This window comes from Rhyacophila brunnea, unplaced genomic scaffold (assembly GCF_057557595.1).
Source record: "Rhyacophila brunnea isolate RB1 unplaced genomic scaffold, BYU_Rbru_1.0 scaffold_14, whole genome shotgun sequence".
NCBI classification, from domain to species: Eukaryota; Metazoa; Arthropoda; class Insecta; order Trichoptera; family Rhyacophilidae; genus Rhyacophila; species Rhyacophila brunnea.
The window spans coordinates 3,140,263-3,165,165 of NW_028232796.1; the positions used below are offsets into that span (position 1 = coordinate 3,140,263).

Below are 24,903 nucleotides of genomic sequence, written 5' to 3' on the forward strand. Positions count from 1 at the left end.
TTCCCGTTTTATTTGAGAATTTCTAAAAGGATTTACGTTGGGCTGTCTAGAATGATAGTTATTGTTTCTAGAATTATTAATGTTCATTTCCTTAATGGCACTTAATACTTTTTCCTCTTCTATCGCTATATTTGTAGCTTCAACTAAAGTCTTTGGCTTAGAAAGTCTGACCGCCATTGATATTTGTGTATTTGCACCTAGAATAAATGTATTTAATGCGCTATCTTCTATTTGTTTAATTCGACCTTTCAACTCATTATCATCACTAGTTGAGAATCGCGTTGCGCCTATCAAGTTATTAGTACATGCTTCTACTCGTTGAATGAAATTAATTATAGGTTCATTATAATTTTGTTTACAATTTCTTAATTCTAATTCTAATTGTGAGGTATGTTTGTTGTCACCGTATGTAGATATTAAAAATGATTTGAATTCTGAGTATGTTTCGAATGCAAAGTTAGCAATAGTATATTTGGCTTTACCTTCTATTCTATGAATCATGTATTTTAATAATGTATTTTTTAATGGTTCGGAACATAATTCAAATGCAGAGTCGCAATCTTTTAAAAATGGATAAAGATTTTTTCTTTCTCCGTCAAAAGTTGAAATGAATTTCATGAGAGTGTCAATGGTAAGTGTAGACATTTTATGTCTGTGTTTTCACTGTGTAACGAGAGTAAGATTATGACAAAAATAATACTTATAATAATAACAGATATTATTACTTACAAACAGATTATAAGGAAAAGATTCATTGTAGATCTTGTTGAGTAGGTGATTCCGGACTTGGAGGTTTGAGCTTTCTTGGAGATTAGGAGACACAAGAGCTAGAGACACAGACACTTGGAGATTTGGAGACACGAGAGATTGAGACACAGATACTTGGAGATTTGGAGACACGAGAGATTGAGACACAGACACTTGGAGATTTGGAGACACGAGAGATTGAGACACAGACACTTGTAGATTTGGAGACTTGGAGACCTCTTGGAGATTTGCAGAGACTTGGAGACTTGAAGATTGAAGATGTAGAGATTTGGAGACTTGGAAGCTTCTTGGAGACTTGCAGTTTTATTTATAAATGAAGAAGACTTGAAAACTTGAGTAATGTGTAAGATTAATTTCCGTTCGATTCTAAATCGATGTACTTTTAAAATTTATTATTATGTATAGTTACGTGTTTTATTTTTATTTTTAATGGATTCTTGCTTGGTTTTAAAGAATAAAATTCACCGTTTAGTAATATTAATTAATACACTTCACGTTATTTAAGCTAAATCCCACGACTGACACCAAATTTTATGTTATGGATTTAATATAATTAAACACTAATAATTTATTTTATGTTTATTTATTCAATTCACAACACAAATCACACGTACAGTTATAATAATTTTCACTTACATTACTTACAAGTCAGAATACGGAGAAGTCTGGATAGACCTGGACAGTCGGAACTTAGGATTATTACTGGCCTCTGAGGTGTCGATACTTGTGAGTATCTAGCAATTTATAATGGAATGAGACAAAGGAAAGTTTTGGACGTTGCACTTATTATGCAGGGATGTATGTTTATGATAGTAAGTAATTTAGCTAGAAATTTAGTATTGTTTGTTTACATTACAATGGAAAGCACTTAGTTAGTTTAAATAATGTCGCGACGAGTAAATACGATAAGTATTGATAATTATACATCAGGGCTTCTCAATATTATACAGGGGTAACAAAGAATAATATAACAAGGAATAAAATATAGTATAAAAGGGCGTATACATAACACATGATTTAACAATGATACAATTTTTCTGGAATTACAAAATTTGCAAGACGGATAGATATTATCAACGGCCACTAGATGGCATTCAAAGTCAATTTTCGATTAAAACGGAGTTACACAATTTTCTAGTTTCAACGACGATAGGCGGTTTTTCATTAAGACAGTTTCCTATAAGCTTATTTTAGAACGCGTCCAGAAGAAATTTCTTCGATGTCTTTATTTTAAGAGATTTAACTATTTTGCTTTGGATAATTCGTCAAATGATTATTTTCCGACTGCCTTTCTACAAGGCATGCTTACTTCTCACTTTCTTGAATCTCATAGATCTCTTCTGCTCTTTGATACATTTTTGCCTATTATCGCGATGGACGGTTTCCAATCCTGGTGTCCTAATGAATTTGAATTTACATGCGACTACCAATTACCTACGTGGTCGCAGCCATTTTTTTTTCTAGATCGGAACCGTTTCCTCGTGTCAAGCCTATCAGGCACCATTAGCGAGGAGAGCAAGACTAGTCAATTGGCTCCCCAAAGACGTATAATGACATGCTATGTGTTTTGTGTTCGAAATTTTATTTTTCTGTATAAAATTGTTGGTACCTACTTAATACTTTGGACGCTGAAGACGCACCTGGCGCGTAATGACCAGGCAACCGATCGATGTAATTAACTATGTATTATTGAACATTTTTTTAAATTACTATAATTAGTTTATAATATTATATTCTCTTCATCTTTTATGTGAGGGTAATAATGTAAATCTCATGTTGTGCATGTCTTGAATTTAGATTTGTTATGTCCACAGTATTTGGTTTTCTTAAATATATAAATCAAAAAAGTATTAGAATCTTATAAATTTGCATATTTTTTACAATCTGAGTGCAAAAATGGTCTGAAAATATATTTTTGTAGTTTTCACACAAAATGACTGTATATCGTAAAAACATTCAGGCCTCTGAACCAGTCAACGCCCCGATCCTCCGTATACCAAAAAATTAAGTCTATTTGACACAGACATTAAACAAAACAATAAACTTTCATTTACTTGACATTAACTGTATGTCAAATTAAAACATATTATGTAGTTATATATTGCATTAAAATTTCCTTCAAGCCAAGTTCAGTCAGCTTTCGAATGTTTATGGAAAACAAAGTTCCATATATTACTTTGAACCAAATTCGAAGTATGTACATACATATTAAGTGCTTACAAGTTGTTTATGGTATCGATGTACAAGCGCCAGTTAAGCGAGACACATTTCTATGGACGGATATATTATTATTTGAAGTGTGCTAGTCAGTTTGTAGTTGGTATTGATGATATCTTAATTGGTTTATAAGTTATTAACTTTGTTGGTTTCCGAAGAGTGGGGGAGCGCGCATATTCATTGATCTCCATTCTAGATGCCAAATGGGATGCACATAATGAAACATAATATAAAAACTTATTTAAAAAAAAAAAAACCTGCCTACGAGTATAACATATTGATGAATAATTGAACAAAGTTAATATACTTATAATATACATTATTATTAATAAACTTATTGTGGAATTGTTAAGTGTTCTTGCAAACTTAAATAATGTAATGGGTCGTTATGGACAACAATGAAAATTAGCTAAATCGATATACCTAATACATAATTTTCTCTTCAGGTCGCCTTAGGAAGACGTTTGTTAAAATATTTATATATATTTTCGTTAAAGTCTTTTTACTGGAAGCCAGGCAGAAACAGCGGCAATTTTCATAGCTGATTTTGGCATAATTTATGAATTCAAGCATGGTAACCTAACCCTAACAAATAATTCAGTATATCGGCTATTTTCAAAAATTGTTTGCCGCTGGCTCCCACTAAATAGTCAAGAACCATTTTTATGAGATGTGGATGTTAGCCGATTTCCCAACATATGAGATTAGCCAATATATAAACCTGAAACCAGTAGGTATTTTAGGTGTGTAGGAATATCACATTTACTAGAAAATGAAGTCAAAAAAACAGATTTTTATGTTTGTTAATGAAAACTCTGCCATTCTTGGTAATATTGACGTTGTGTCACGATAACAATTTAGGAACCCGAAAGCATCAGTTGTTTGTTCTCCCAAGGTGCAGAACGAACCTGTCATTGGTGGTCCCACTTGGGAGAGCAATAGATTTAACAAAATCGTTATACTGTTTTTGTGATAGTTACTGCGGTTATATTTCTTTCTTCTTTACATAGTTTTAATACTATTTCTTTGCTTTGAAATGTCCTATTGTTAACGTCTGAAATTTGTATCGTTCACTGAATATAAAAATAAATTTGAATTTGAATCTCTAATATTCAACATTTTTATATTTAACATAAAATGAAATAAAAATGAAAAGGTTTTAATTTCGTGGGTGCAAAATGACATTTCGCATTAAGGATGGACATACCTCACAAACTTCATATTTTTTTTGATATGTCTCATCACGAAAAATCTTCAAGGAGGTACTGAGATACTGGTGAAACTGATTGGCATATTGGTAATAATGAATCTAATGAAATTATTCCGAAAAGCACTGTGAATACGAAACCAACGCGAACGCCACGTAATATCACAATGTTGTATAAGTAAAGCAATATGGTTGAGCCAAATTGTGGTAGTATTCATCCTTAGTCATCCCTTAGTCAAATGCTCTTATTTAGCATTGTCACAAGACCAGACTATTAACAATTATGGGTCAAATACGCATGTAATTGCGAACAACATTCAGTTACACAGAAGAGCCGACGGGTCTAGCGGATATGGTAGGAGCGACGCCGTGTCAACCATAAAGTGACCCAAATAGACCTCATCTGTTCGACCTTTGTGGCACTAAACCTGATACGGTTTGAGTGAACGTCGCGTCTTCATCATTCATACGACACATCATCATCATTCATATATCATCCATCAAAAGTGCACCGCCAGTTTACCAGTATGAGTGTGCGAAAACCGAACTAGCTACAGTGCGCGCACAGCTATCACACAGGTCTAAGGTTAGTGCCTGGTATTCGTGTGTAGATCATCACCCCCCTATATCCGAAATCCACCATCCAGCATCACCTTAAAAAAATACAGTACACTTGCTAAAAGCGCCACCACTACATTTAAAAACAATATCTTATATCCATAGAAACAATGTTTAGGGGGTACGGTAGGTATTCAATTCATAATAATCATTTCAATCAATTCAAATAAAATCAAAATAATAGTTGATAAATAAACCCACGGTGGCCGCGCGGCTTAAGCGTTGGACTATAAAGCCGTGGGTCCCAGGTTCGAATCCTGGGTCTGGCAAGCACACATATTGTTTTTCAATTTGTGTGTGTCAGGGTATGGACCTAATAGGTTGAGCAAGTGGCTGACATAATACACAAATATTTGAGTGGGACTTTGACATATTATTACCTTTGCCCCAATTAATTTTCACAGTACTGTATCATAATATAATATAGGTAACAATATTATTTATGTTGAAGGTTTTTAATAACTGACATGTATGATGATGTGCATGTTAAATTAGGTGCATAGCAATATCATAGTATGCACGCGTTCGTTGCGTTCAAAACAGACAGAAATGCATAATGGAACTTAGCCTAGCTCTAGCCTATGTAAATATGAATTTCATTAAAACTTTATAGTGGTGCGTTCCTCAGATAACCTCGGGCAACCTCGGTATGAGATAACACTGTTTCTCTACACTCTACAGCTATGCAGTGAAAGATGTCTTAAAATTACATGTCGTTCCAACGTCGTAAAAACATTTTAATTGATAGAATAACCTGGAAATTGTAATGTTTTAAATGTAATTTCGACAATTGGTTATATTTATTACCTTTTATTCTGATAACAAAATAAGTTTTTTTTCTTTAAAAGAATTATATAGCCATTATTTAAGGTCATAAGTTAAAATGTCTTCTTCCGTCACCCACTTTGAAAATAATACACATAACTATATAATATATTATATTATGTATCATAGATTGTTAAGCAGATATTGATTTATCAATATTATAGTATAATTGTAATATATTCCGCATTATATTAATATATATTATAATAATAATATATCTCTGAAACCTACCTATATTTTTGAATATTTTTAGAATAAATACTTAGATATTCAAACAACAAGATTGACGATTGATGAATGACGTTCACGAAACTGAAAATAAATTACTTTTGAATTTAATGAAAATATCGTAGATCTAAAAATATTGTATCATGTTTCAGAATATTTGCAATTTGCAATGCATTTATCTGTTATAAAATTATTATTATATCGAAATAATATATGTTGACTAAAATAAAACATCAGAATCGAATTATCAATATCATCAATGAACAGCATATCCATCAGTAACGTCTCGTAGGTGTAGGCATGTTATGCGTTGCATATGGGTGGCATATTACTAAGGGCGGGAATGATGAAACGAATACAAATATTACAGTTTTTGAAACCAGTGGCAGTTTTCCACGAAGCAGACGATGCGGTCACTTCAGTAAAAAATAATCGATTCAAAAAAAAATCCTGACAACATAACTATTTTTGAATTGCCATATCTATTTGATACATTAATACGTAATGGCAGTTTATCGCATTGGCAATTTTTCCACAAGGGTGCCTCCAAACCTGTCACAGATCTTCACGTACCTAAAATCACTACTTTTTGTGGAAAAACAATGAAGTGGGTACCGAATGAATTTTTAGACAATTTGCAACTAAAAATTAATGGGTATGGCATTCAAAGTCTATCTAAGGCCAGCACTTTGCCTAGGGACGTCACTAATTACCATTGCTAATTGCAATATTTTAAACTATAACTTATTGTCGTACCTGCAGCCATTTTTTTGCAAGGGGACTTTCAAACCTAAAACCGAAAACTAGATCATGACTGTTTATTTTTATCAATCGTTAGAGTTTCTTAAGTTTTCATGGACAGTCACCATTATTTTTCATTAGCACATTGACTGCTGACTAGATAATTACTTTTTTATTACCACATTTACATAGCATGCTAATTATATCGAATGGCCACCTAATCCTTACGCGCCTTTAGCGTCCAATGTATTTTAATTCTATTTATTGAGATATTATTATTGTCAGTCTCTTAAACTCCACACAATGATAGTGTAAAAGATTTTAGTGTTTGACTATCTACTGATGCAATATGAGTTATAATAATATTCTGAAAGAATTATTAAAATATTTAGAATTATAGAATTATTTTTTCATAACATTTTCAACTTGGTAGGTAATTTACATAAACTGAATAAATTTGATGTTTATCACCTACAAATGTACAATGCTAATAATGATGTACTTGTATTATAATCATGCGAATTTTAAATTAGTAGTTCCTAAACAAAATAAGCTTCATACAGTGCATGTATGATACGTCACCAATTATTAGTAGGTACTTATATTATATGATCGCAATCGACAAAGTAATTGTAGCTTAAATACCTACTGCATCAGTGGCGCATCCGAGTATATTATTTACACAATTCAAATAAATATTACATAGTTAAGACAACACAAAAATACAGAAAATAGTTAATACAGAATACCTACGTAGTCAATTGATTAAGTACTTACTTTTATAATACTTATCATTCAGATCTGGTTCGGGGCTAAAAAATTTAAATCCTTTAATGAGTTTGCCATAAAAGATGTTTAATATGTCCATAACAGAGGGTTGGAGCGAAAGTTGCTCCGGGACCTAATACTTGCTCCAGATCCACTCCAGGGTCTTTTGCGCTCCGGATAAAAAGTTTTAATAAGTATTATACTATGTATACAAATGTTAAACAATTAAAAAAATAAGTAGTTTTGAAATAATGTTTACTGTTCGTCCTTTTCATTATTAATTCTATTAAACAAGAACTACAGCAAATCGTCTTTCATTATCTGCCTCTTCAAAACTAGACATATCCACTATTCACTCCTCAGAGATAAATGAACTTTTCAAATAAAAACAGAGCGAAAACACGCACGCGACGAAAACCAAACTGTCAGATTGTATGACAACATACTCGGTCACGTGACTCAATACAGTCCCGCCATTAGCTGAAAGTGACATGTCTCATTTCGAATGTCAACAACGTTGGACGTGTCCCTTTTTGAATGTCAACCTACTTTTTGAAACCTGAAACATGAAATTGGTGTTTTGTGGCTATTTTTGAAAGTCAACAAGGTGTGTATGTGGTTATAGAATGATATTCCGATAATAACTCATTTTCGGCATATATGAGACATGTCCAGTTTTGAAAGTTAACCACTGACCTATCATCGATACCATAATATTGAAAGCCAATGACGCGGCCATAACAATGTCAAGGTGTTAACCGGAAAAGTTTAGGCACATCTCTCACATGAACGCGATAGAATAAGAACAATTCTATTGAATTTTATATTTCTATAAAAAAATATATTTCAGAAATATAGATTCCATGTAGCATTTACCTAATATTTATGAATGTAAAAATAGGTACTTAGGTACTTCTTCATATTTTTTTATTTGAATTTCCATAATAATACGACAATATTTAACATGACACTTATATGAAATAACAGCAAAATATCCTTTTTATGCGCTACGAAATGGAAAGAATGTCAAGAGACGCAAAGAAAAAGACATCAGTTTAATTTATTTATAATTTTTTCTGTTGTTTCCGTTATGCCACTGTCTCCATACGCCATAGGGAGACAGTGCTCTCAGTTTTGTTGCCAGTGTGTTATATTATTAGTATGCCTGCCATCATGCGCACGCACAGTAAAATTTTATGGGGAGGGGATCCACTTAAAAAAAGAAGGGGGTTTATATATTTTTTTAATTAACTTCTGTTCTTAATCCATATTGTGCTAGGTACTACCATATTGGTACTTATTGTACATCATTGCGTCTACTACAAACGTCCGTATTTTATCGAGTATATTTATTATGCCCAGATACTTCGCACTTTCTGTAGCGCACAGTCTTTGACGCATCGCTATAGCGTATTTTAGACATGTTGAATTTCTTTAAATATCACCATGGTAAGCAATATTCCAGTGAGCCTTTACCGGGATAGAGAAAGACGATCCATATAAGTTGAATGTGCGCTTATGGTCTCCATTATTTAGCAATCGCCTTTAAAATGGATATCAATAGAGAAAACGACACGACTGTAAACGAGCACCTATTTAACGTTAGTTAACGTATACAATTACCTACGATTTTCTTGTTTTTAAATAAATGTATTTATTTCATGTTAGACAATGATATTTTTATTAATTGGCATTTATTTTTCGCTATAATATAATATGAATTATACACTTGACGTCGGTTAGTAATTAAATTTATATCTACTTTGATTTAAAAAACAAAAACCAATAGCCAACAGTAGCTCAATTTAGAAAGCGCTTCACGAATTATAAGAGCCATTAGTTAAAATTTATCGTAATTAAGCATGGTACCTTTAGCATAGTGGTCTATGTGCGTGGGCGCAAAACCCGAGAGATTCAGGTTCGATTCCTGCGGGGTTCTTTACTTTGATTATAATATATTTTCTCAGAAGAATTATTAACATTTATCTAAATTTAATTCAATATGGATCGGTACAGGAATACTTGATGACTTAAAAATGTATGAAAAACGGAGGTGATATTATAATAATAGTGTCACTATAGAGAAAGCATTCGTCTCACGAAAAGCTTGTTGCATGGCCCACACATCCTGCATTGGGGATCCAGGCTAGAATCTTTAGTGCCCCCCTCTACCTATTACTAGGATTTAAAATAGTGTGACGGTTTACAGTAACGTTTTTCAAATAATGTTCCAGTGCGATGTTTTGTATTATTTAATAAATCTACTCGAAGTTGCTGAGTATCGACACACAATTAACAGTCAAAAATTGCATTGTACGACCACATATTTTAAAACGTTAAAATCCCTCAAGTGACATAACGCCGGGCCTCCAGGCTAAAACCCTGTCAGCCCCCTACCTTATGGGGGTCATGGCTTGTTGTATATCCAGAAAAAAATGTTTCAAGAGAGAAAATTAATTTCCTAACGGCGGTTTTGTTCTTCTATTTCAAATATTTGATTTGAAACTCGGCTATAATTATTTCAAATGAAGAATATAATATTCCACGATAAAATCATTTATAATGATAATACATTATTAGTTACTTGAAAATACTAGATTATTTATACTATATTGCATATATTTTTAAAAGGTAGATGAATGTGAGGTTGATCAAAAGAAAGTAGAATAGAAATGGCAAACAATACTATACTGAAACTGCACCCAATTTGGAATAGCAACAATATCACCAAAATGACTAAAATGTGTCTAGTAAGAGTTTTTGTCGACCCGATTTAAATATTATATGATACTATGGGCGGTAAAGGCAAGAAGAAGACACGGACTTGAGGCTTTTTAAATGTGATGCTAGAGCCTGAAGAAACGAGTATTGTGGATAGCTAACCGTACCAAAGTTGTCCATAGTTGGAAAAAATGAAGATAATATTAACATATTTTTGGTCAAATAATCCGCAGAGATAATTAAAACCTGGAAAAACTTATGATGTTTAGTCAGATCGAAGTAGATACAATGCGTGTCAAAGTGTGTACATTTTTTCCGACAGAATAAAATACTTTTCGCCACTGTCATACGGAGACGCCACGCGAGGAAACAGTGTTCTCAGACTGTTGCCAGTATGTTGTATTATTATTTATTATTACGCCTGCCATTAAAATGATATCGCAAATTTTCACCGTGGAAATTATACCTCGAGTACGTTTCCGCTGCAAACGTGTTGGTCGAATGTGCTCTGTTATTATGTTTGATATTTGATGTAACAACGCATAATATGCCCTCCCCGTGCAATAAGAAGAAAATGTAAGCTCGGCAAGGAGAAAATTATTCGTATTATGAATCGATGATTGACAGTAACAGGTGGTTTGTGGATATTTGGAATATTGTTAATATACCTACTAAAATTATAGGCACCATATTATAAAATCGCTGAATACAATAATAATTATATAGATACGGTCATCGATAAACAAATATACACAAATTAACTGTTCGCCGTTAATTTGAATGTGGTGTACTACAGATAAAACTGTAGTTATAAGTAAATTTATGTCAAAAATGAGCATTAAAAACCATTTGATACAAGGGTTGAAAAGAATCTAAGTTCAAATGATAGCAATAGAATGCATTTTAACGTTTAAGTTAGGGGGCATAATGCTAGCGGAATACAAAGGATGCAATTTTATTTAATACGATATACCTAATTAAAGATTATTTTATTTAATATGTGTCTTAACACAATAAACGTAAAACTAAATTATATTTAAATTAAAAGACAGCCTTGCAATTAAAATAAAAAAAAAACCGTTATAAAATATGTTTTACGTTGAAAATCCGATTTGTATTAGCACAGTATCGAATTAAATACTTAATAGGTACAGAAACCATCCGTATATAAACACATAATGTAATTAATATTTCTTAGTTATAATATGTACTTATTTTGAGATTTGATAACAGCTTTTCGCTCTAACTTTTGGTAGTTTTTCAGTAGCTTTTATGATGTTAAATACTTTATATAATATAATAGGTATATAAATTGATTTCACGTTAACCGTTATTTGCATGAGGGATATTTTATTTATTTAAATAAACATATAATAAAATTTTGTATAAATATGAAAGTTTTTAACTTTTTTTTCGAATAATTGCGTCTAACGAAACAATGTGTATTTTAGAAAATGCTCTCGATTAACTGCGATTCATTATATTTACTGAAATATCACTAATATTTTATTTCATAAGAGTGTATTTTAAAATTTATTATTGAGGAAATAACCTAACCCGAATTTTGAAATTTTGTTTGTTACCTTAAAATTAAATTTTCAAAAATTGATAAAATTAAGCACCTGCATTAACTTCAAAAAACATTTAATATCATGAAGACTATAATAGTTAATAATATAATATGACATTACATATGTTACGCATTGTTGCGTAAGCTTTCCGCACTCTATCAAGCATTCTATTATGTTTGTTGCGGATATGTATTTTAAGAAACAAATTTACTCTTATCCCCAGCAACAAGCTTATGCCAAAAACAATAAGAAAAAGCTCCCGCGAAAACTGTCACAAATCAAGTTTGAAATGAGAACGAGCTTGCGCAGCTTCCGCCGTTTCAGCTGACGCATGCGGAAAAAAATAAGCACACGCAATTGGATTTTTACGAATAACCTTTTTTTCAAATCAAGCCTACAAATCGATACCCCGGTTCTATATTATGGAAACAACTAAAAAACGTATATAATGACGTTTCATATATTTTATATTTCACATGTTTTAGGGAAATGTGGAGGTTTTTAAAATAGCTTTATTATCTTGAATAAAAATGATGATTAATACCAGGATGTGTTATTTGATTTTCCGATACACACAGATTTTTTTTTTTAATAACTTTACTACTGAGTAATTAATAAAATATTATCATTCTCTTTACAATGACATTATTGTCAAAACATTTGCTTATTTATATTATAAGAAAATTTCACCCAAAGAGAACGTAGTTGATTTTGTAATGCTTGTCTATATATTTTAAATTTTAAATCTAACTTTACCATTTTAGGTACGAGTTTTCATAGTGCCTGCAGATGCCGAAAACTTTTATGGAAGATGCAAGTGTTGTAAATATTTACTTATATTATTTAACTAGCATAAAGCTTACTTACATTTTATAGAAAATTATAAAGCAGCTATACTTACATGTCATTTACTTACATGACAAGTTCCGTTATGATTATTTTCTTAAAATTAATTATCACATTCCTATTAAGGGCACACATGCTTACCTAGAGTTTCTGTTTTTTCATTTAAAGTTGAACTATGACATTGAATACTAGGTATGATTTTTAAAGTGAAAGTGATATTATGTTACATCTCTTTTACGCATGCTAATATGATCAAAAAGTTATTCTTTCTCTTTCTGTCACATTCGAATTTGATTACCGAAGTTTAAACATTTACTATGCGTATTAGCTGACGTGCTTCGTCGTTTACAAATTATAACATAAATTTAAAAAATATATGTATTTATAATATTAAATATATTTTATAATGTACACAGATTTTTTTAACAACTTTATTATATATACTTTTATTTATTTGTCGCATATTTAAAATGTTCTTGCTTTATTAAAATCTTTTTATTAGCCGGCCAAATAAATCCGTATTTTTAGCCATAGACTAATATAAAAATCTCTCTGCTGTCAAAAGTGTCAAATATTATGTTTACAAATTGCAAGGTACCTAAAACAATTGTGTTTTATATCAGGAATAAGAAACACTATCTGTAAGTACAATATTATGTTATTTATTACTATCGTAGTATTCTGTGTGTTTTGCATATATTATTCAAGTGTTTATTTATTGTTTTCTTAGTCTATACATGCTTTCAATGTTTCATAATTCCGACGTAATACAATCCTTTTTTTGAGGTTAGTTACATTCATTCCAGAATTATATAAAACCTGTGATTTCATATATATTTGTTTGATATAATCTAAGGCGTTCTAGTTGTTATTAAACATGTTACCTACCTGATTACTTTATTTTAGTTAATCAATCTTTTTTGATGCTTTGTATTATCACTAATCCGTTTTAATTACCACTCTTCAAACAGTCGCCAACTATAAAAGATTAAAAATCACACTATTAACAGTTCCTATGTTATGTTTTTTGCAGATGGAGAAAATGTTTACCGAGATCTTTGCTTGTCGACGGTTTCATATGAATAAGATGGAATGAAATAAATCTTTTAATTAATAATGAAATAAATCCAACTTTCGGCGTACGATTCGAACATGGCGTGATTTATGACGTCGACCATCAAGCATATACACCCATTTTATAGATTTAATAGTACAATTACACAAGGTAAATATAAAGTGACTAATGTTTAAAAAATAAAACAATTTTATAAAAACATTTTTGCACTAAATTTATTATCGATAATGATATAAAAGTTGCTATTTTGATTCGTAATATAAAATATAATATAATTGTGCATATCAGTTACTTGTATCATATTAGGTATGTCATTTGGTAGAGCTTACTCTCCAAGTCTTGTCTTTTTCAGTCTCAATATCACTTTGATATTAGAAAAATTGTCTTTCCAACACCAATGAAAGGTGCATGTATCTATACACACACATTTCAAAGGCTTTAAGTTTTCTAGATACTGTATATTACTTCTTCTCTTCGGCTATATCCGCATCTTAGTTGCAGCATATGGATACAATGCGGCGCCTCCAAGAATCTCTGTCACTCTGTTTTTTGCATCGTTCCAGGTCATACTAGCAGTCCGTAACTCCGCCAGATATGCTATATAGATAGTATTTAGCGGCCATCCAGGACGCCGGAATCCGGTTGGCTTGAAGAACAGGCAAACCAGATTGGGATTCTCTTCAGGCACTCGCAGCACGTGGCCGGGCCAGGTACAAAGTTGCGTATTCACTCTCAGCGTGATGGGAGGCTATTTGGTGCGTTCTTTTATCTCCCGTTACTTCTAAAATTACCACACACCCAGTATCCGTCGTAAACATCTGTTCTCGAAGCTCAGTATACGGTTGCTCGGAGCCTTTGTAAGGTGCCATGACATAAAAACTAGTAAGATATTTAAAATAGCTGCTAGAATGAATACATTGTTGAAAGGAAATGAAAACTGATAATATGATATATCAATTAATTTGTCCATCTGAAGTTGTAGATATCAGTTAATAATTATGTGTTATACCAGTAATTAAATGCTGACTTCAAATGAAAATTGACAATTAAATATTGAAATAATATATTACCAGTTTTGATTTTTTTAAGTACTATACTATATCCATGGTTCATATTACAATGTCATAGTAAAACTTAGAAGAATAAAATATGTCGTAAGACGAAATCAATCTTGGGGTTTTAATATAAGTTAAATAAATAGTACACAGCTAATTTGTTATTACTTTGAATACATGCCATGTCTTTACATCAATAAAAAACAGAAAAACAATTTAATAATGTATAAATATTTATATAAGACTTAACAACGGCTGACATATAGTTAGACACGATGACCTCCATTTAATTTCCTCTTATTTTAAAATTCACCAAGATATATCCTAATAAGTAGGTAAGTATATTACATTTGTACATATAATAAGTAAATCAAGTACAAAATTAAATTACTATTGAAGCAGTATATATGGACCCCACAGAGTAATTAACAATATAATAATTTATATAATTATATCGGGTATATACTATATTGACACATTTTAATGAAGTCTATTTTTCTTGGTACCTACGTTCAGTGATAAATGTTGTTTTATATTGTAACATAAACAATGGTAATATGCATTGATCTTTCTGATTTTTAAACTGTGATATCTATTTTATATATCTATTGATTTCTATGTGTATTATTGATACATTATTTATTTCAAATACAATAATTTCAAAACTAACAGTAAATAATATATAGAAAGTGTCATGTTGTTTAGTTGGAAAATCTACTAGGAAATTCCATCCAATCCAAATCCAATTTTTACCAGGTGGGTACTTGTAGGTCAGTTATTTTTGGAATAAAATGAATCCCTTAAAAAATATGAAATAAGAATAGAATGATAAATATTTGTGAAAATTTACCAAATCAACATGTTTAACGTGAATTTTTTCACACTAAAATGATAAATATTGTTAAGAAAATATACACAAACAGTTCATTCAGAAGTTATGACGTTTAAAAGATCCCGCGAGTTAACTCGTGCATGGCACTGATCAGTTATGAGGTGATATCAGTTATAATCATTTATGAGGAATGGTTATAAGCCATTGGCACAACCAATTTGGTTTTTGACCTTGAGAACAAAATGTAATTTTTACACGGGACCAAACTCCACGGCTGCAGAGACGAATGCTTATACAAAATATGGCACAGTGGAATCGCCAGCAAGATCTTTAGGTATCATTATTTAGATGTAAGTATACATATTATTTTGAATTTCATAAAATTACACTCGTTGTGGGTGTCTAGTAACAGTAAACTATATTAGTAAATTAGATATATCTTGATGAACTATAAAATAGTGATGTAATATAGACTTGTTGAAAATATATTAAGCATAATAAAATTTAAAATAAAAATTTAGAAAGTCAGCCTTTCTGGTTCTCTAATATTCATAGATCTACTGGTTCTGGGATCTACTATTTCTGGCAGTAGACAATTCATATAAAAGTGATATATCTTTTTTTCAATCCAAAATGTCTCGTCTTTTTTGATTAATTCTATTTTAACAGGAAAATTATGTCCCGTCCAAACTCCAAATAAACAGACATCTTTCTTAGTAATATGAAGCTGCCCCTGAATCTGGAAGTACCAATCGTGATTTTTATCTATTACCATATTCCTGTCTTTATCTACTTTCCAAAATTTAATTTTTTTCTTTACAATAGCTTCATCTGCACTTATTCCAGCAGCTGAGAAAGGACATTTTATTTCAATAATTGTATCATCATCGCTGATGCCATCTGGCGTTGCACCGATAAAATCATACACATCATCGATAAACAATCCACATCTCTCAATCTTAATTCGTTCTTGTACACTAAGCTGTTGTAAAGCTATTGATTCATTTTCTTTACCATATTTTACCGCTTTCACGTTGGCTAATGATTGGCTATATAATAAACGTTTTACCAAAGGCCCAAATTTTGTATTTTCTCGCAGCTTACACACCTTTCCAAAAACAGAGGCAGTAAGAAGGTTTCGTCGCCTTTCTAGCCATTCTGCACATTCAGATTGTAATACAGTGCGTCTTTCTATATCCCTCCTCTCATAGTTTGTCAGTTTGAGTTTTTTCAAAAAAGTTTCTTTTAACAATTGATATTGATTTTTGTCCATATCAGGTTTTTGGCAACTCTCTCCATAATCTGGATTAGATAAAGGAACAGAATGTATTGGTTTTCGCCAAGGTTTTCCTATTTTTTTTTTATTTATTTTCAACCTTCTTGATTCTAAGCGATTTATGAAGGCTTTTGGGCTATTTTTATAAACTTGTTTTTGAATTGTGCAATGTAACTTATTTGTATTAAATGCGATTACCGCCGCTGCACATCGTCCCATGTACGATTGTCTTTGAGAGTAGTTAATTCTCTTGCCGCCTACAAATTTTGCAATCATGTTATTAAAAGATTCTGAAATATTAGTAGAAAAATTATAAATTAAACTTTTTGAATTTAGCACCAAACGAGAATTATATATCATTAATTGAGAAAATAGACTGCATTACTTTAATGCTGGTACATAATTTACATCAAGCATGTCCTCTGTATTTGGTTCATTTGTACAAAAATATGGTAGACAAGAAGTATGGTCTCCAAAAACATGGTGCGGTCCATTAATTAAATCTTTTTTCAAAGCGATAACCTTTTCTTCGAAAATACTATCTTGTAGTTTTCTATACTTGATTGCACCTATGACGGCTTTCCGCAGACGTCTTTTTCTTGACGCAATGATTTTTCTTACATTCAAGGGATATCTTGTGTCTTTGGTTAATGCCTCTATTTTGCCACAATAATTTCTAATTAAATGGTTTTTACATTCAACTTTCTAGACAGTTACATTCGGATATGGGTGACAATCAAGAATTTTTTTGTATGTGCTGGAATCTCCATCAGCAATCAATTTTGAATAAATCAATCCATGTGTATTAATAGATTCTTTAAAGCCTTCTAATATTGCTGTAGATTCCATTCCAGCTGACGGACCGGTGTAATTTAAAAAGCATTTATGTTGTTGAGCAGGGATATTTTTATTTTTAGCTTTGGCGCACAAATCGCAATATTTATTTTTCACTGACATGTACAAAATCTTTCCGGTTCTTTGACCAATGATCGTGGCAGCGCCAGATGCTGCGGAATAATTGCATCTGTATGAACGTTTCGACCAACAGCCGTCTGCAACAACTGATATCATGGGAATACCAGAAGAATCGACGTCACCATTTTCGATTGCAAGTTGTCGCTCTTCTTTCGCAGCGTTTTCCATACTCTTATTTTTGGTTTCTTCAAACCACTCGTACACCTTCTGTTGACTCTTTCTGTATGTTCTTGCTGTAATCGATGGTACGTCAATTGCTGAACACATTTCTTCCAGATTTGAAAATCCACTGCCGATACTGATTATACTGGATACAAATGCGTCACACAGATTCATTTTGTTTTTGTTCATTTCAGTGGTATATAATTTTAATTTTTTACCACAAAGTTTACATTGGATAAAAAATGTACTACTAAAGTTATCCCGATTTTCCCCAAAAATTTCTAAATGTGATAAATTACAATTAAATGGAGAATCATGGTGGCTAATTAATTGAAGTTGTTGGAAAAAATATGAAAAGTCTATAATTCTACGGCCTTCTACACGGAATTTAGGGCTTGAATCTTCAATTTCATTTTCTATAATAAATTCTTCGTGTTCGTGTTCAAATGTGGGATGAAATTCTGGTTCAGGTAGTATGCTTTGAGGATTTCCATGCTCAGGCATAGTCTTCGGCAATATATCAATACTATAATACATTCAAAAATATTAGTTTAGTAGATAGTTAACAGAAAACAAAATGTATAGCTGCTATTAATTATTGTACCAGATTATAATTTTTGTCACAGACACACTAATTTCGAATAAGACATGGCACAAACATAATATAAGTACAAATGATCATTATACTTAATTGTGTGTATTAATAAGTAATACGCAAAACTTCCTTTTGCAAGATAAATAAATATTGTGAACCAAAATTTTCTGTGAAATGTGGTTTTTTCAACTATGTATAATTATGTCAAATTATAAAATAATAAATTCAAACCTTTGTGTTTTTAATGTATTAATATTTCCATCTTTTCTCCTACGTCTTTTTTTGGAACTTCCAGCCATCGGATAGTGAGTTCGTGGCATTTTTTGTAAGTACAATCGATATAAATAATTGTGATAATATTGTTAGGTACCTATGTCAAAAACCGAGGATGAAAATTTCGCATTCCCGCTGAAATAAATGACGTTCATAGTATTGCCAGGCTAAACTTTCGAAATTAAAGTTAATTTAAAAGAAAAAACTATTTCATTGGAAAATATTATGTAAGTACAGGCATCCATTATTATGTTATTATTTGATGAAAGTATTCTTTAAAATCATCTGTATTATTATAATCTCGCAAATTCATAATTTAGTAAAAGTTAAATTTTCTGTAATATAAATATCAGTAGGTACCTAACCTAGGTAGATTCATAATTTGGCTAAGTAAAAAATATAGATATTTTTACTTCGCGATGTGTTTGAGGTGTTCTAAATTATGTAAGTATGTTTAATAACAAATGTGAAATTCGTAAAACCTCATGTGTATTATTTATTAAATAAAAATAGTAAAACTAATAGTAGATACAAATGGTGAAAAACTTCTTTCAATTATTTACTAAAATATCAATCCAATAATATTTTAGTAGATATGGCAATACTGGACGACCTGATATATTTCACTGAAATAAAATAAAATCTATCACAATTTATAAAATACATACCTACTACAATCATAATTATTTTGAATGTAGAGGGAGATAGTTATAGAAAGGGACAGAAAACTGATTGCTATGTTGCAATATTAGGCAAAATAGATTGCAACAGTGTTAAAAATTGTAATGTATGATTTAGTATGACATAACGTAGAATTGACGCAAATACAAATTTCTTCAGATTTTTTTTTGTTTTGTCCTCAAATGTCAAAATATGTTTTCCTTTTGAATAATTTGTCCGAATTTATGTTTGTATCACCTATTTTTGTGCACAATTTGTAGCATTCACTTTTATAAACATATTTTTATACAATATTCGTGGATTGGCGTATTTTTTTGGTCATATGAAGTGAAAATAGCACCAGCTAAAGATTCCATACATCTAACGCCAAATTTGCAGGCGGTCTGACGTCCCATCGAGTTGGTCAAATATTTCGTGAAATGGTTGTTTTTAAAATGTATCTATTTAGTATTATAAATTTATATTTAACAAGATATTTCATCATTTATTCAATGATTAATGATAACCCTTCTGATACGTAGCTTTAGATTATTTGGAATGTCTATAATTATCGCATATTTTAATAACAAAATATCCAGTCGATTCCGTTAGATTTAGAGCCAACAGAAACTGCAAATATTATAATTATACTGAATATATTTTACTACATTATGTTTGATAACATTAAAGCTATCTATAATAAACGTTTTGACATAATATTTAGTGGAAAAAACGGTTATCAACACAGTCTATTAATGTCACAAAAATATGGCTTCGTTATCAATTATTACATTTCAAGGTTCCAAAGAATATTATTTTACGTCATAAAAATACTTTATGCAGTTATCAAATGTTTAACATAAATATTTGCCGATGAATAAGCTTCATAATTATATAAATAGTTTTTCTATAAATCTTACGTAAGATTCAGGCTTAACCTCCGAAAATACCAGAAAATAGCTGACATGGAACACCTTCCCCCTTAAGCATGGGAATTTAAGTTTTTTATGATGCAATACGGTCGATTAAAAAATAATAAATTACACGTAATATTATTATGTGAGTACCGTAGTGCTTCACACAAACTAAAAAAAAAGTTAAGTTTGTATATTATGAATTTCCCTGAAGTGTGTTTTGACATGTGGATATATATGTAAGTATATAATATATACGCGGATATTCCAGATAAAGCCAGTTGGAGAATATTAATTTCTTGCAATTAACGCATCCCAATATAACGTGTTTTCTTATCATTAATGTAATACAAACCCGCTATACAAGACAAAAATTCATGGGATCCCCTGACCACTACTTGTAAGTGCGTATAATGTTTCCATAGTGTGATGTATGTACGCACATAACAAGTGCGGGTAGTTGATAGGTGGGAGAGGAAAAATCGAGACTGATAAAAAAATCCTGTGAATATAAGTCTACTTTTAACGGATTAGATACGAGATTTCATTCGCAGACACTTCATATGCCTAGTCAGGCTTGAAACTAACCCTAGGGAGTCTATAGTAATCTAAATGTGTGTCAGTCAATCAGAGTGGTTTCTCGGATGGCTAACATCAAAGTGTCAGAAATAAGTTACACAATCCTGACACCCGCTGGAAATATTTCTCACGCCACACTGGGAAATCTCACACCATTGTGGAAATTTGCTCCTTCAACTTTGATACCTAATACATGGAAGAAACATTTAGTTTCAAAACCAGTCAAAATGATATTATACGAGTGAATACATTAAATATTGAAAATACAACCGATATAGGCGCATATTATAAGTTTTTTAATCATTTAAAAAACGCATACTTGCCATACTTACAATGGTTACCAAAAAGAAATACAATATAAAACTATAGATAATTATTTTATTGGTTTATAAGACATATTATAAAAAAAATTAGCTGTAGCCCAGAAAACGCAAAAATATTTTTTTTTTCAAAACTATTTTCAGCTAATTCAGAAATCAATCTGCGTAAAAAATCATATGCAGTATTTTTATAATATATGCCATACTAAATATAAAGCATATAAGTACTTAATTTTCTCATTTATTCTATTATCGGTCGTTTCCTAATGGCTGATGATCGTGACTACTCCAAACTGCGACCATCTTCTGTACAAGAAAACTCTCTACCTCACACTGTCCTCTGCAATTTTTCCATTTAGTTGACTTTCAAGTGATTGTTATAGCTATAAAATTAAGTTTAATCTTGATGTTTTGTGAAGAAATATTTCTATCCCACTAATTGATTATCAATATATTAGTTACTATAATAATATTATCTTTAGAACATAGTAGATACCTATAATCCTGGCACCATTAATAAGCATGTTAATTATAAAGATTTTTTTAAATTAACACACGTATATCTATATCGTATTCACATCTTATCACAATAGTATAATAATTATAGTTCTTGAACATACATAATTTTCAAAAAAAATTCTGAGAAAATATATTATAACCAATTGAAAAAATCTTTTTGAAAAAAGTAAGACACCCGGCAGGATCAAACCTGCATCTCCTGGGTTTACGCCCCAATCCGCGCATTATTCACTATGCTACGAGGTGACATACTAATGACGACAAACTTTAACTATTGGCCTTTAAATACCTGCTCATCAGCGTTCTTCCAAATCAAGCTACTAATTGGCGATCGGTTTTTGTTTATTAAATCAAAGCAGTTACCTACTACTTCTATACTACTTCTATTATTAACCGACGTTTCTCCAATATTTTATGATGTAACTTACTCGTACTTTCTAATGATTTTTAATTAACTATTTGTTTTATTCAACGAATAATTCACAAGATTTAAAAATGTACCATTCTAATTATTGAACATACATAATTTAAAAAAAAAACTTCTGAGAAAATATATTAATTATATATGAAGGCGCGGACCGGACAACCTGGAGAGACTGGTAGTTTTGGGTAGCCTCCAGGGAAGGCGAAGCAGAAGAAGAGCGTCTGCGCGATGGAGCGACCAAGTGAAAGAGCTGACTGGGGGATCCATTCTGCCCTGAGAGAAGCGGAAGATCGAGAAGGATGGAAAGTCTTGGTCGCTCAAAGGATGGCGAAATTATGTGGTCACGATCCTCAGCTATGAGTGGACGACCAAGAAGAGATATATGAATATAAATTATAAATTTATAAAATATAAATTATAGTTCTGATCGGAATCTAAGAAATTAATAATTATCTATTATAAGATTCCGTATTTATTTGGTGATAATAATGATAATACAATACGATGATACCCATACATACATCTATATACTAGAAGCAATAGGTAATATAATAAACTATTTCTTTTATTCAACGAATAATTATTCCCAAGATGTGAGAATATAACATTATAATAAGTTTAGTATAATATCATATATTGAACATACATAATTTGAAAACATCTCATGCATAATATAGCCTATAGAAAAATCCTTTAAAAAAATTACGACACCCGATGAGACATGAATCTTTAACTTTTAGATTTGCGCCGGTGTGTTTTTCCGATTAAGCTACGGACATCCTAATTAATTACAACAGTTTTAACCAGCAGTTCTCACATGAAATGCTTGTCAAATTGAGTTATCTATTAAATTCTTTAATTACAAACCAAACGTCTCGTTGAGTGTCGTATTTTTTTAAAGATTTTTTTCTAGAGGGTATATGCATGAGATGTTTTCAAAACATGTAGATATATTCAATAGGTAATACGGTAAAACAGAGGATTTTTGATAACTAAGCTTGTAATTGAGGTTACATAGAAAGCATGAAACATCTGTTATTATGCAAGTTATAGATATCCATGAAATTTCATTTTAAAGAGCGATTATAAGATTTAAAAAAATATGTGTGCATTTTCCAACATCTTTAGAAACAAACGGTAGTCATTGAATGATATATAGGTACAAAGAAAATATTCGTAATAATTAATTGAAATTAAAATATTTTTAAAACTATTATGATAACGAATTTTACATCTAACCCGTTCGTTACAGTTATTAGAAAGGAATATGTGTATAGAGCAAAATCTAGGGAGAATAAGGATTATTTTGGGAGTAATAATTTCTACTTTGCATATTATTGTACAAAGAGAATTCGTATAAATGATTTGTGATTGAGGTAAATCTCTGTGAATGAGAGGATTTGCTTACACACAGGTGTTTGATTAAATGAAACAGTTCGGATTATTCGGGGCCTAAGGAAATTTGTTTTCGTTTTCAAATATAATATAATATATATGATTTTAATAAATTTAAGCGTAGGTACCTTTCCATAATAAGAAGAGAATATTCAGAATTTACTAAGTAGCTATATATAAATAATTTATTACTCCTAACTATTAATTATTATTGAAGGAAAACTAATACCTAAGTAAAGAAATTAATAAAATGATACTGTTGTAATATGTAGTGCGTAGGTAGGTACCTCGTATTACCTATATTAATAACATGTAATTTAATCGAATTAGGGCCACTAGATGGATTTGTCAATATATTTTCACGTAGATATATGTCATAGATATTAAATGATAATATCATCCATTCCTTTGTAATAGTGATGTAGGCTATTCGACTTTAATGGTATTAATTATTACTAGTTGTTAATTAATATTATACTATTTCTGTATGATATGACCAAGCAACTACTTTAATCGTTATGTTGACAAATACGTCATTTGTAGGCTAGCTTGCAGAACTTAATTTTTCAGTGGATAAGGACTTAAAATAATTTTTAATTAAATATTTTTTTTATTCAACGAATAATTCACAAGATTTAAGAATGTAACATTCTAATTATTGAACATACAAAATTTTGAAAACACTTTTGAGCAAAAATATTATAAGCAATAGAAAAAAATCTTTTTGAAAAAAGTAAGACACCCCGCAGGAATTGAACCTGCATCTCTCGGGTATCGCGCCCACATGCATAGTCCACTATGCTAAAAGAGCCATACTTTGCGACAGAATTTAACTATTGGCCTTTAATATTCACTGAAGCGTTTTCCAAATTAAGCTATTATTGGCGATCGGCTTTTGTATTTTCAATCAAAATGGGTATTAATTTAATTACTAACTGATGTGACGAATCACTCCAAGATTTTTGGTTGTAACTTACATGAACTTGCTAATAATTTTTAATTAACTATTTTTTTTCAACGAATAATTCACAAGATTTAAGAATGTAACATTCTAATTATTGAACATACATAATTTTCAAAACACTTTTTTCAAAAAGATTTTTTCTATTGGTTATAATATATTTTCTCAGAAGTGTTTTCAAAATTATGTATATTAAAATAAAATAATTTGATTATCATGATAACGCTTTACATTAATTTATTTTTTACCTGTTATTAAGTTTTTTTTAATGTTGAAAATTAATATCAAGAAGTGTATTTTTAGTGGAATCTTATCCTTGGCCTGAATTTGAGTACCTAACTACATTTATATTATGTAAAATGTCCACTGATTCAACGA

General features: G+C 30.8%; 1 long non-coding RNA gene across 1 annotated transcript; it reads left to right on the forward strand.

Moving 5' to 3' along the window:
• The first annotated feature begins 13,067 nt into the window (after window positions 1-13,067).
• LOC147075540 (uncharacterized) lies at window positions 13,068-14,754 on the forward strand. The gene is made up of 3 exons (XR_015069938.1): window positions 13,068-13,151; window positions 13,544-13,735; window positions 14,149-14,754. It is a non-coding gene; the product is annotated as an uncharacterized LOC147075540 (long non-coding RNA).
• The last annotated feature ends 10,149 nt before the right edge of the window (window positions 14,755-24,903 follow it).